A 15,753-nucleotide genomic window follows, 5' to 3' on the forward strand; every position below is an offset into this window, starting at 1 on the left:
ACAGCTTGATGAAGAGACAATAACAAGGCATTTACACCCATAAACATCTGGCATTAAAAAGACTGTAAACGCTAAAAGCCAATTTTGCACTTTCAGTTATCGAAAATTATTAAATGAAAACAAGAAAAGTGAAAAGGACAACGAACATTATCGATATATTTTAGTAAGCGCTTCGACCGAAGCAAAATAGACATGATGCTAAAATAAATGCACTGTTAATAAACGAGGGAAACGATTTATTCGACATCTTTTCGCTTAAGATTTGAAACTGGAGAATTGTCAACGTTAAACACACTCAAAGAAGGGCTTTTGATATTCGTCCAGTGTCTGAAGATTTTCAAGGTTTCACACAAACATCCATGTATTTTTGTCAACTTGTTGAAGATGTATACTAGCAGAAGTATCTGCTTGATTTCAGACAAACTTTTAGCGTTTTATTTCAATTCAACTCGTTCCGCCCTTCACTGTCTTTAACACCCTCCCTCGCTCTTCCTCTGTCTCCCAGCGTTGCCAGTCCACCGCATATGAAAACCTACACCCCTGGGCTCAAAAACTTTCTCCACACAATTTGCTGGTTTTGTGAGCAAGTCAAGGCAAGACCATGTCTAAGAGATCTCGATTAAAAAAAACTCGAATTTACGAGAACTGAAAGATACACTGACTTTCCAATGTGTCTCCTGTTTACAAATGACCTTCGGTGACCTTTGGTTAGTATTTCAAATTTCTTAGCATGTTCAGCATCCAAATTATTAAGCTGGCTAGTCGCCACGATTGAAAAAAGTGAAAAAAAAGTTCTCATCGCCCGTTGATTTCCCAAATCATCCGATCGGGTTACCCGGGGGAATTAATTATGATGAGTTTCGGCTCATCAGTCCGTGGGTGCAGAGAACCAATAGCAAGATAAAGGTGCATTACAAGTTCATGAAGACCATCACAAATTCAATGACAAGTATTTGGCATTGACATAATTTTTACAGTCTGGTGAGATTCAAAGTCAATATTAATTATGTGACCTCACCTCTATAAATGACGTGCCTTTTTTGTTCTTTTTTTCCTTTTCCTTGTTTTTGGATTATTTTTGCTCGTAATCTAAAAAAAACCAGGCAAATTTTCACCGTGGAAAACTGTCCGTTAAAAAGTGTGTGTTGATTGAAACGTCTGTCATCCCGGACCAGCCGTGTCAATAGATTGACAACGGAAATGGGAACAAATCTCGGCTGAGCGCAATTTCGGATTCAACGCGGAAATTTGATTTAAAGAGACGACGGACACGGAATCCGACGTGGAGCTCTTCTTAATGGGATCAGTGATGTGTGGCGAGAAAGCTGACTGCCGTTAAAAAGGCCATGTGGCAGAGAACGGCCTAAAACAATGGGTTCAACTCCCCCTAGACAAAGGATCGTTTTAATGTACCTGCTTTCTCAATACTTGTCTTACAATGGCATGTCAGCGTGTCTCTCCCATTCTCTCCCCTTGAAAAACTTTGCCTCAGTTTTCCACCCCGACTTGACGGCACCCCTACCTGGTCCCCCTTGGTTAAGGGTATAGAAATAAACAAAAAAACTAGCGATTTGTTAAGATCCCTCGGCATTTTTTTTTCATAATTGTTGAAGAGGTAAATATTTGGGTTTTAAGAAACAAAATCAAACCAGATTTTTACTTTCAGATGTTCGCGTCTGAAAAGTAATCTCGCCACCAACTTGTGATGTGTATACCATTCGGGATCGCCTATATCGCAACTGCAAGCTTCGCATATTCACACAAGATGATCGATTCATTCCAAAAGAGTCCATTAATCCTTTATTCAAATATAATTTACCTAATCGTAACATTTAAAATAAATTACAAAAAAAAGGACAACGCAACTCGAACATCAACCTCATACGTTTCAATCCCACCGATATACATAGACGGACTTAAGCGGGCCTGCATGCTGTATCCGCTGGGTCCACATCAAACCCCGGGCACAGTCACAAGCACCCAGATGGAACTCAAGTCTCGTGGCTTTTGCGACAGCTTCCAGCACACACGTCTAAAACATTGCCCTTCGTTGAAAACTGACAAATGTTCACATATTAAAACCTGCGTGACATCAAAAATAAATGTTCTAACCTGGGAATTTTTTTTAATGTTTGGCGTAATATCTGAAAACAAGTTTACGATCGCGCCCGTTTGTCGGGCAGCTGCGTTTTGGGGTCTCCTGGGCCCCAGTTTTGCCTGGAATTATTGATACGTCCATCTCCTCTTAGACTTCCTAATAGAATTAGCCAGCATAAAGCATTTGGAAAATATTCAATCACGTTCTGTTATTTTTATTTCGTTGAATGAAATGGGGGACCTTTTTAACCTACATCGGTCATATTCATTTAGTTTCAAAGCTCGCGACGTGCGCCAGGCAGACTTCGACGCAGGCGGGGCTCTTACTCTCCCGGTGTAAGGTTTGGAAAAAAGGGCATCGCTTCGGAAAGTCGGTGTCTGTGTATAGTATATGTATATCTATATATATTTTTTCTTTCATTGTATGGGCCGGGTCGTTTCCACGAATGTCGTAACAATAGGAGTGTCGCTCGTAGCATGCGAGCATCTGTCGACGGGGAGGGGTAAAAACAAGCTGGCGAAGGAATGAAAATGGCTGAATGGGACGCCGTGTTTGTAAATTCATAAACACCACACTATATGGCTGATTACAATCCTCATGGACCCCTCTAAAATCACAGTCGATTTATGAAGCGTTTATGCAGTGTAAAGCATCCCTATTCCCATGGCTCCTTACGCGCCGGCGAATCAATCTTTGAGCAGGTTGAGCGGTTCGGCGAGCGGATACCGATCTCGCTATATATGTATATATATATGGCCGCTGTAATACAGATCTTCCGCCACCATCACGACAGCTGCAATGCCGGCTCGGCGAACTGGAGAGGAAAGGCGACATATAGCCGGAACGAGAGGGGGATTTGGACACGTATATCAGTTGGCGAAATACGGTTGTGGAGGATTTGTTCGCGCGTCCCCCGCGGCCGACTTCGAGTCATATTTTTCATATGTATGCGATATCGTTTTGACGAGTCGGAGATAGCAGGATAGATAGGAGCCATCAAAACGCGAATTAATAATTCAAAAACTGTAATGGAATAATGTAGTTGGAAATTTGGTCAAATATGTTGTTCTATCAATTTCCCCGTTCGGGAGGAGTGGCGTAGCAAACGAATTTGTCAAACTATCTGAGCGCCGTGTCAAGGCAGGAGTAGATAGAAATTTAATGCGTAATTCGAGGTGTAAGTTTCACAGATGCCCATTTAAAACAGTCGGCCGGGGCAGGGATGCGCTCATTTTCGAACTGTCGCCGAGACGCTGGACTGTCGTTTTCCTCCCAGACAAAACGGTGCTAGTAAATGCGCCCTTTTCTAAGCTCTCGCTGTCAACCATGCGCGGTGACGTCTCTCGGACGGGTTCGCGTCGGCGAGGTGCTAGTCGCAGGCACTAGCCATGACTAGCAGTGATTTAATTACAACGAAGAAAATATATTTTACCCCCATTAAGTGACTTAAAGGAGAGTGTTAACAATCGTCATTATCCCAATTAAAGCGTTCCCTTCGCTTCATTAGCATAGCTAGTGTATGGTACAGTTTCTGCACACCTAACGTCCGTAAACACACTGTATGGCGGGTGTACGTTGCAGCTATCCCTTAGAAGCCTGCACTAAAATTATTATGACTGGTAAAAATAAATAACATGCTCGATATCATTCTTAGAAACCATAAAATAAAATAGAAATTTAAAGAAAAATCGTCTCAATGTGCTCATTTGCCGACGTAAAGTAGCTATATAACGCCTGTTTGGGATCACGGTGTTCATAGAGCTACGGTGTTTGTTTTTAAATTGAATTAGCTTTGGGATTAGCGAGCCTCGCTATTTTTTTCGCCCACCCACAGGAGCTCAGCGCGTATATGGATGATTCAGTTATTGTGTCAGTGACGTCAAATCAGCGGCTATATAATATGAAATCAATTTCGTTTATTTAATCTTTATTGTCATTTCTAGGCGAATGTGTATCTCCGAATTAATTTCCGAATGCCCAGGGTCGAGGCTATATGCTCTGCCTAACGAGGAGCAATGAAACGAAGGAATGTTTTGGTTGGAGGGGAGGAAAATCAGGAGGAGGGGAGGAGATGGAAAGAATTTTACTATACTGGAGGCCAGAGGATCGGCGGCTCCGCGCACAGCTCGTATATATGCCGATAAAAGTTTTGAGAAATGCGGGGTTGTCGATTTCACCGTGGAAGCAACATCAATTGTGATTGAAACAAACAATAAACCTCCTCGGAAAATTACCAGCGGAATGGGTGATAATACTCAAAGGAAATTGCAGCCGGCAGTTTACATTTGCGCCTTAAGTACAGTCGACAATTGTATTAGGAGGGGGAAAAACCTATCGCGCGGCCAGACATTATCTCATGTTGAGGGTTAATAGCCAGGGTCATGAATTATTCAATCCATCGGAATTGGCAATGAAAACACGTAGCGTCTTTAAATGAACAGTGCTCCGCGGAAGGAGCAAGTGAAACGCCGTTTGCGACTTGTCGAATGAGATCTTAAGTGGCCGAGATGTTTTAGACTCATCAGGCGCTCGTTTAAGAAGCACGGACTCTAATTTTGGTTAACTGATAAATGGAGCAATGTCGCAAATTACATTTAGCGACTAAGTATCCTTTCATAAATCCTAATAAATTCATTCGCGCATTAACATGAATAATTAAAATCACAAAGATAAATCAAGGACAAGATTGGTCGAGATGGCTGTATAAATCAACTCTGACGTTTTACGCTCGGCTTTGGGGCAGGTTTCAAACAACGCCGAAAAGAGAAACCCGCGTAGATTTTTTTTTCTCTACTTTTTCGTCTCATTCTCTCCCCCAGAAAAAAAAAACACACACAGCGTTGAGACGTGTTCTCGCTCTCATTCATCAAGTAAAGGATTACAGTCGCCCACTTCTTACGACATCGTTCAATTTGCCGTTTGCCTTATCGCTCTCTTTGCAGGGTTCTCTCGATGATTCGATTTTTCAAGTTGATGACGGCTCAAGTTGAACGAGCGTTCACATATATATGAGACAGCGCGCAATTCCGCTTCCTCCGCCAAGCACACACAAAACACGCACGACATACATACATGCATACACATGCGTATATATGTCTCCCTTTTCAAGCATTATCTGCAGGCGTAGTTAACTTCAGATACGACACGCTTTAATTTCCTGTACACTTCCACGATATGATACATTTCAAACATTTTGAGAGGCGGGTCGATCGTCTGCTTGTTTGTTCCCGCCATTTCTGCACAAGGCAAGAAATATTCTATTACATGGCAGGGGGAAACATGCGCGATTTCCATTGAAGAAAAAAACTATCAATAAAATAAGGACTGTTGCGGAAATTAACACTGTCACAATATGCGCAGTCAGGTCAATTAAAAATATTACTGCAAAATGTGTCATTTTGTTAAACAAATGACGGTCGGTTCTTATTTTATTTTATCCGTTTTGGAACGATTGACCGAGAGTGTTGAGTGCAGAGAAATTACGCAGGACATATAAACTTTACTTTAGAATTCATTTGGTCTGATAGAGTTGCCGGGGTTTAAAAAGGGAGCTTAGCGGATAAGTAATTAAGGTAATTAATGACATTTTAATGAACGATAACATACAGAAAGTTGAAAGTTGCTACCTATGTTTCTTAGCGAAGTTGCAATCAGTGCACAATAATCGAACGCAGTGTGTGACGTCTGAAATTCCAATATGCTCAAGCAACGTGTCACTACAGTTAAACGGAATGCAAGCCAGCATTGTGTCCCCAATTTGAAAAGCGGGCGCCGTTTTTTTTCCCAATCTCCTAAAAAGCGCGCCCTTTATCATTATTTAATATCACAATTATTTATTTAATATCAGATTATTTTCCCAGTATGAAAACTACATTTATAATTTAACGCTTATCAAAGCTACAGGGGCGTATTCAAAAGTTTGGTTGGCATTCGCTTATCAAAAATGCCTTTGTCATGCAATTAAACCTTTGTATATATATATTTTGGTTGTTGTCCGATATACCCTTATTCTATACGGGAAAGGTTGCATATAACAACGCCCGAATTGCTTTTATTAATTACCCTTTCCGGGCACAGATTTTGCCCTCTACTCGAAAATCTGGGCACGGGAAATTAATTGATAATATTCATCATAAACCAGCGGAGTTTAAACAGTATAATGGCAATTTTACTAGCAAGTTGGCGGCCCTCGACAGTGCGGTACACAGCTGGTGTTCCGCGGCCCGATGGCTGCCAGGGGAGCGCTGGAAAGCGACGTCGTAGCGAAAATTTCTTTTCCAGACAAAATAAAATCGATCAAGGCATTTCCTTCATTTGGTGTCAATTTTTCTCCATTCCACGCCGACTCTGTTGACAAATGTACGCGGCGCGAGGTATTCCCTCAATACTCCTAACCCCTGCGATCGCCAAATGATTCGCCAGCCCGTTTGAATATCAATACAGGAATACATATACACACACAATGTTACACATTTACCAATTTTCCGCGGACTGGCTTTACCTTGTAAGTTTTTTCCCCCCTTCGTCACAGCCGTGAAATTCTCGCGATTGTCCCTGTCGCCGATTTGTTTTCCTCCAATCCGTTTCCGCCTCTGCGACGCTACGTGGCGGCGCATCCCGAGGCACACGGCCGAGATTCGGATCAGTGATTCCATTTCCCCGGCAAAATTTGATAATTGGAGATTTTGAAACAAACGGGAGTGGGCAATCTTCACTCGTTGCCGTGTGGGGCTTTCTGCCTCGGGCGGTGTTCCGACGAATAAAACGATAACAGTTCCGCTATTAGTGAACGAAACCAAGCATTTCAAATCTGGTCTTTCGACGCTTTTCCCATGTCTCCTGTCGGGGCTCGAGTTGCGACGATGTACTTTTTAAAAAACTATTTGAACTTCCGACGAATTTGTCTTGATTTTGTTACCTTGGCCCGCCTATTGTAAAGAAAATATTCAATGTCATTTAGCCGGTGGACAGATCAAGCCAAACCGTCCGGTGTTATGACCCATGATCTTATTGGCGCAAAACTCAATAAATTGGGGGAAAGGATCTGCCACGTTGGAGGTGGCGTTACCGAGCAACCGAACAATCGTCCGGGGTCACGTGACAAGATTTTCTGTTTTGAAATTTCTCGATGTCTACGGAAAGTTTCCAGAGCAAGCGCTGGTCTTTTTACACAAAAATTCAGGTATATGGACCGCCCGTGAGGTTGTGAACGATTTGAATTTTATCTGCGAGGCAGCGAAGCGAAAATTTCGCTGAACTAGGGAGGTGCGCCCGGGCGCTTATTTTGGAATTTGTGTATAATTTTGAGGAAAGCGATTTATTCGATCAGTCAGTCAGTCGATCGAGTCATAAAAATTTGGGCAAGAAATCTATGAAAATAAAAACGATAAAAAATCTTACTCCGATAAGATATATTGATCACATTTTATTGCTTGAAAAGCTCTATCGATCAATTGGTCGATAAATTTACCGCAAGTCGCCCCATTACGTCATCAGATTAGGGAATCACGAAAAGTCAGAAGTTCCTAACAGTAGCCGTATTTAAGCGAAATGCTGCGCTTTCTTTTCGCAAAGGTAAAGATTAAGACATTTGCTCTCTATACCGTGCATCACCCATTGACCTTTAGAGCAGTTCTATATGCTTTAGAGGGTGAACGCTTTGACTATATTGTCGCTGTCTGTGGCTGAGCCAACTGTGCTCTGTATCGGTTTCAGCCCTTCCGCGCCTGGGGAATACCATTGTTCAGGATTTGAAATAGATTACAAAAACGGAGAAATCTATTAGAAGTTTGAGATATTCATGGCAAATAGCAATGATGCTAGTCTGCGTAAACAAACTGACTGGTATGAACCTTTGTATCAGTCTGTTGCGAAGTGTCTTCTTGTTTGAAAAGTTGGGAAATTGTAATGACTGACCGTAAGCCAGCCTTGCATCGTGCAACTTCTCTTTGAATAGAGAGATTAAAAAGTCAACTGCCAGCCCTGCAGCGGTTCCCAAGATAGTCATTTTATTAGTTCAGCGGGAACTCGGTCTGAGAATCCCCGGGGAATATTGCAGGCGCCCGCAAAGGAGTGTACGTGACGTGACAACGGTCCGCGCTGAAGATTTCATAGACCACTGCGTGGAGATTATTCGATGTGACATGCCCAAAGTCTACATACGAGCTAGGTATAGCAAAACCAGTCCTCAATGTAGCTTATATTGATCGGTAGCGCTATAAGTGAATGATACATGATAGCGCGTACAAAAGTGAGACTTAAATTCGAAATTAAGGCAGTATGCGTCTCGACAGTGAAGATTTAAATTTTTGCTCTGACTTTCTTGATTGAAACTTTCAACCGTTCTCTAACCAAATCAACAATAAAAATCAGAGGTCACCGTGCAAAGTTTGGAACTAGCAAAACAAATTACCCAACATTTTGCGATGTTTGAAATTCAAAATGGCCGCCATCCATGAGTAAAAAATATAATTTTGGATTTTCGAACACCTAAGCCGGTGAAAGTTTTTTTTTTCTCCAAGAGCTTTAAAATGAGCCCCCACAAGTGGCAGATCAAATAAGAATTGTATAAAGTTTAGAGCCAGACTATCTCTCCGAGGCGCGTTCTAACTTGAAAAAAGACTTGCTTGTACTCAGTTAAATCTCGAAAGCTGATTTCGAGATTTGACCAATTATGGAACTGACCATGCGTCATCAGATTTTGGATAGCGCTCTTAAAAACTGTAAGGAATTTTTGTTCAATCTTCTTGGTTTCGCAGCAAAATATTCACATCGCTGAAGAGTCGCGGTGAAAAAAGAATGTGAAATTATAGCGAAAAATAAAGAAAACACCGCTACGGTCTGCTTACACAGCAAAATATTCTTTGAAGGTCAAACAAATTTACATCACCACCCTCTATGATCATGCAACCCTCCCAAGATGCAAGGAATGCTGACTCCCAATAACTCCATCCATATCATAGTAGGGGAGGCCTTCAAATTGTACAATATGTCAGTTGACAATACAATTAGAACTGTTACATCAATGGACTCCTATAAAACAAAGCTAAATTATTGTTACCCAACACACGGACAGCTAAACTCGCAAATTTCTGACCCGCAGGGAAAGCGACTTTATATCTCAACGTCCAGGCAAAACAATATGTGGAGACAGTATAACCGATATTGCAAATGTTTAACTTGCTAATTTCTGGCGTTTTACGATAACCTTTTTTCAGCTTTTTGTGGCAATATTTCGATTGTGAGGTAAGTTTACAATGGCCATAGGTTTTAACAAGTTAATTCACAGCATGAAACCACTCAACAATATTGTACTCTTCGAGTTGTCGTTGATGTTGGCAGATCACGTGATAGTCATATTCAGATTGGTCATCTTGTGAAAAATGTAGCACTATCGCCTTGTTTCGCAAAATATATTATTTAAAAATTACCTTTATGACGCAATGACTGGGGGGATGACGCACGCGAAAAGTAGACGAATCGGAAGAAAGAACAAAGTGACGTCAGTAACGTGATTCGACATTCTTGCAGTCACTGGCAGAATGCCACGTGACGTCAATGTCATGACCGGGAGACTCGCAACGAGGTGGACCTTCAAGCGAAAATGGGGCGTCACTGAGGTAAGCTATTACCTTAGTTTTGAAGTGCCCGACAAAGAGGAGAACCTGGTCTATTTGGAAACATGTGATTTAAGTATAATTAACATAATTTATTAGCCCCTGGTAATGAATAAACATTATAGGACACTACAATTACAATAACAAGTCACAGATAAACGTATAGAATATTAAGATAGTCTTTTAAATTAAAAAAAAAAACTTGCTAAAAATGTTTTGATTTTGATTTCTTTTTTATGTTGTGAAAGCACGGCCCATTTCGTTGCCATGTAAACCACAAAGTTGACGGCCCCAACTATTAGGAGATTCCGGCCCATGCACACTGTGTACGTACGTGGCGGCAGGTAGCACGATAAGCAGTGATGGTCTCAAATCATTTATTCAATACAGTGACAAAAGAAAGTTTTTCTTGAGGTTAAGTCATGAAACAGCGTCCAAAGTATTCTAATATACCTGGTTGAGATATTTTTCGTGCGAGTCACGCTCACCGGGGTTCTATAAATACGCGACATAGACCCTGAAGAGAACAACACGCCAACACGTGAGAGCTCTGACCCAAATTACAGCTAGGGGAGGTGGTTGACTCGGCTGCGCAGCAGCTGTGGTCCCGCTCGAGTTTCAATGTCTCCACGAGTGGAATTTTCCCATCAAACCTTGGAATGACCGTCAAATATGGCATCATCTTTATATCACCTCAGAGAAATGTCAATTTTAAACATTAAAACATTTGGATCAATTGAGTTCTCTTGCGGCGTCCGGGTCGTAGTGTCTGCCGGACCTTGTATGTCAGTAAAGTGAAGTGGCGAATTTTGCTCCACGATAGTTTGTTCAAGGTAGTATGCGCCTCGAATGTATAAGACTTAAACTTTTGCTTAAACTTACGCGAAGGCATCTTTCAAACATTCTCTTTAAAAATCAAGAATACACATCAGGGGTCACCTTGAAAAGTTTGGCAGTGGAGACACAAATTACTTGTCGTTTTCCTCTATTTAAAATTCAAAATGGCCGCCATCCAGGTATTAACTCTATGGGGATAAATACAATTTTCGATTTTTCGAGAATCTAAAACGGTGAAATTTTTTCGAACTCTACAAGCTTTAAAATGAACCCCATAGGTGATAGATCAGAAAAGAATAGTTTTTAAAAATTGTGAGTCCAAATATCTGTTCTCGAGGGCGCACTGTACCATAAAATTCAAGGAGCTCACAGTTGTGAATAAGATGATGTAAAAATGTCAGCTTACAAAACGCGCTGACTTGGCAGTCCCGATTGCCATGATCTGCCAACCGCGGGTAAAAACGAACAAACAATCGCATTGACGTCATCATTTACCCAGGAATAGACTCGGAGACGAAACATTCAACGGAGGTAATATCATCTATCTATTTATCTGTCTCTCATAATACCGCTAATAATAGAGAGCAGAGCTTGAAACCTTCAAAAGGAAAGAGTAAACCGGGGAGATACTGGCATCCACGGACCAGATTTTTTCATTATCGCTTCCTTTTCGATCATGCCTTGTCATATATTTACATTTGCCGCGGTTTTCAGCGCGGGCGTTCTACGGGGAGAAGTCTTAGCGATTTCCCCAGTGGACACCACAGAGCTCGGCTCGAATTCGAAGCAGATTTCCAAAGCGAGGACCCGGCGGTTGTCAATTTCAATTCACTCAGCGCAGATTTGGGGGGAATTTGATTGGCAGGTGGCAGAGGTAACGGTAATGCTCGAAATCTCGAGAGCAAATCTGACGACTTAGCGGATACATCGCTCCGATCACGGCGCTGCGGCCATCGGGGATATCGCCACTGCTTTTTGACATGCGAAGCGTCGAAACGAGAATATTGTCGACAAACCGCTGGATATGGAATCTATAAACCCAAAAGGATTATATTTTCCCATACAGATCAGCCAGAATGTTGTTCAAGACTGTTCAACGACATTCAATTTTTCTCTTTCAGAATTTGTAGGAGTTCAACCGCTGGGATGGAACCACATCATGACTATAAGTTGTGTGTGTTACTTCCAAGGCTACAACAAACTTAAGAATGCAGTTGTTTAAAAACCACTTTTCTGTTTTTTATCACTTGCTTAACGACAGGTAGACGAATTATACATACATACATACATACATACATACATACATACATACATACATACATACATACATACATATCAGAGAAAACAATCGTGGGAAAATAGACAAGTAAAATTAAACTCATTCCGATAAGCCTGACTAATAGATCACTATCATAAACTTGACCGAAAACTTGAATATGACAAAGAAGTCTTGCTTATAGGAACGTTCTAAATAGTGGTGCACTTATACATGGGAGAATTAAGCTCGGAAAGAAGAGGTGGGACTTATACGGCTGAGTTGCAAGATTTCTTGCGGGGTGGGGGGGGGGAGGCTTCTGTCATCAGATTTCAATCGTCCGGTTGTTGTTGTCAGTAACTTAAAATCTCTAATGTCTTTCAGTTCATGAAATTGCTACATAACAAGAATCATTGGCCACTTGATTGCATGGTAGGGTAGAAATATAATGTAATGGCGCGTTTTGTCCGATCGAAGTCAAGGGCGGACCGAGCCATGATATAACTCCAAACATTTCAGTGTACCACCCCCAAGTCTTTTGCATACTCTACGCATTCATTGTAAGGAAGACCTGAAGAATTGAACTCCGAAAATGACCGGGTAATCTGCTGGACAAAAGTCTACAATTACACCAACCGTCGTTATTTTTGAAGTCTATTGTAACACAGGGTTAACCCCGTCCCTCCTTTATCCTTCCAGGAAATCCCAGGTTTTATGCTTTCTAATATGGCGTCTTCAAACAATCAGAATCGGCCAATCAGAATCGACCACGGTTATTATTTAGTCGTCAGATTACCCGATAACATGCCCAGCAGAAACAAATTGATTTTCTCGTCCAATAGAGATTTACTTTTAATCGCACGAAAAGATTCGTATTTAATGTCATATTTGCACGGATTAGTTGATATTTTGTATAAAAGGTGGAAGGCCTTGTGTTCAGGGTCTAAACAAATAGTTTTGAAAGGTGCAATAAGAAGGGAGTCGTGGAATTCAAAGTGTGTTTTGACAGAAAGCACCAATTACCCATAGATGCTGCTAAACATGCATATTGTGCTGCAGACGACATTATGAAAAGTGACACTTTTTAGAGTACCGAGGAATATTTTTTCAGAGAGGCAAGAGAGGAAAGCTTGGAAGAAAGGCGATAGCCGGATCATCTCGTTCCCTCGACACAGAGGCACTGATGTTATAGTTGTACGCATGTGAGCGGTCATGTTCAACATCTCGGCAGCCACCTTTTGACAACTTCTAGTTAGGATGAGACGACAGTACATACTTTGCGCGCCAAAACAGTTCTAGCCGTACACAACTTAGTAATATTTTCTTTCCTACAAAAGAATGACACAGTGGACAAATGACAACTTCGAAACTGTCTTACGTAGACGAAATGTGACTCACACTTTCGTTTTCACCAACCAATACCTTGCCACGAAAAACAGAAATCATAATTTAGAAGGAAATTTAAAATAGCTATTCTGTAACTCTTGATGATTTTTCATCATTTTTCTTCTAGAAAACTAGTCAACTTTGTTCTCTTCTCCCAAAGTACGTGAAAATGCAGAGTTTGACCCTCCCGACAACACGCACCATGTACAATAACTCAGTGTTATTTTGTTCAAATGAATGCTAGTCAAGAATAGAATTCTGTCGTCAACAGTAGTAACATTGGAAATTACGTACATACATTCAACAATTTGAACACCTAAGATGTCAACATTATTTTGTGACTAGAGCGAGAAAACATCTTTCGCACTTCGAACAGAAACGATGGAAAACGGGTCTAGAGTTACGACTAACAGAGCTTTGAGGCTGCAGAAGCCGATGCAATGACAGACTTTCGAGCGTTCAACATAACATTGAATATTTATACCAATATCGCGTCCAATGCACGAAAAGCTACGCTCACATCCCAGGGACCATCGGAAGGGACACGACACCACAGCGGGACAGTTGACTTTGCTAATTGGCCTCCATCAAAATATAAACGCTCCGTGATCAACCGATACGCCGGTGCGGAAATTGGTAGCACGATTGTATGTCACCCGAAGGGTTCCTCCCGTCAGATACGGTGACAGACTTCCGACTCTGTCCCGGATGCCAGGGTCACAAGGTCACATCATGATGGATAGCGTAAAGGAAAAACAAGGGTAAAACTAATAAATCACCGAATAAATAACTTCTCTTTTAAGGGTTAATTACTCATATTCATTGAAAGGTGCACCGGGCGCCTATTATCCCTATAATTGGCAAATTTAACAGAATTATCTGTTTAGCCAAGACGGAAGCTATCCGTACTGTAATTTATGTCGCACGTCAGTCATCGCTGGGTCTTGAAATAAAACAAAAGCGCAAAGCGACGATGTATTTCCTACATATATTAGTTTCTCGTTGATTCGAGGTTTATGCTTCTTCTAGAATCTGTTTTCGGTAAATCTGTTCTGAAAATGAACTGTGATCCCAAAGCAGCAGACGAGATTGCTTATAATGACGTTATACGATGGCAAGCATTTCATGAATTATTTTGGCGCGAAAAAAAATGACAACGAGATTTGAGATCGGCTGATTTCCCCCGTATGACGAAAGGCTAAATCTAGCTTAAACGAGGTTCAAAGATACCTGAATACTTGATAAATAACCGGAAAAGCGACGTAAAAAGCTGGCAAAGACCTGGTTTTAAGTGGCAAATAACCATAATTATCGCCCTCTTATCATAATTATCGCTTTACTCCCGAAGAGAAAGCACGTCACTTACGAGACATGGAGACAGGAGTGCGCGGGAAACGACTGTCGTCAGACGCTGTCAAATTAACTCTCCTCTTCGAAACGCTTCGCCTCTCGCCGTCAACGCCCTCGTCGCGGTATTTGCGGTAATAGATTTGGTTTAGGTATATAACCTGCCCCAATATTTCATTGTTAAGACAACGGGCACTTGAGTATGGCAGGTTGGACTATTTTACCCAATTATTCCATTTCCCTGACGTCAAGGCCTTCATTTCACCTCGGTGACCTCTTCTGGTTTGCTGGCGATTGCCCAGACGCTTCTGTCATCGGATCCATGCAGTGAACTCCAGGAAAACAATCGATTAATGTTGCGCTACATTTGCTCCACGGCATAATACCCTTTAACCTCTTTTACCCCTTCCCTCCCAAGCGACATGGGTCAAAGGGTTAAGGTCATGGAGCAGAGCAATACAGCAAGGGTACCTGTACGTGATCTGACCACCTTGTATAGAATCATATATATATATATATATATATATATATATATATATATATATATATATATATATATATATATATATATATATATGTATGTATGTATATATATAACCGTGACGTTGAAAAGAAAGAGGCTTTCACTCCGTCTAGTTATTTCGTCTGAACTATGATTGATTTCTCCCGTACGGCTTTTCGCTCGATAGTCGTATGGGGGTCTTCAGCTACATATAACGAGAGTGATAAAATGTACAGATCTCAGTCTGCTTCGAAATGACCAGACAAAAATGAACTTAGCTAGATTTAGCCGCGCAAGCGGAAGTTAGGTTTTGTCAGTCGTTTTCAAGCGTACTACTGGAAACTGTAAGCCAATACAAAAATCGGGGAAACAGACACGATTAATCATAATAATCTAGTGTGTATGGTGTAGGTATGCATGGAAAGATCAGGATAAAGTCTCTATGAAACAGCTGTGTCGATCTTCTCTTCAGTGTTCGGAGTTCTGGCTTTACGGAGTTGCAACACGTCATTTCAAAACACTTTGTCCTCCACATATATTTTGTTCACATGTTTCCATCTGATGAACTTCAATTGGAACTGCTTAGCCCCAGTTTTGTAGAAAACCTTTATTTTCGTCCTATATTATAGGAGAAATGGTGACAGATTAACGAAAATTCATATTTTTCAGTAATTTCGTAAAAATGCTACACACTTATATCGTATGACTGCTT

This window comes from Ptychodera flava, chromosome 15 (assembly GCF_041260155.1).
Source record: "Ptychodera flava strain L36383 chromosome 15, AS_Pfla_20210202, whole genome shotgun sequence".
In the NCBI taxonomy this organism is placed as follows: domain Eukaryota; kingdom Metazoa; phylum Hemichordata; class Enteropneusta; family Ptychoderidae; genus Ptychodera; species Ptychodera flava.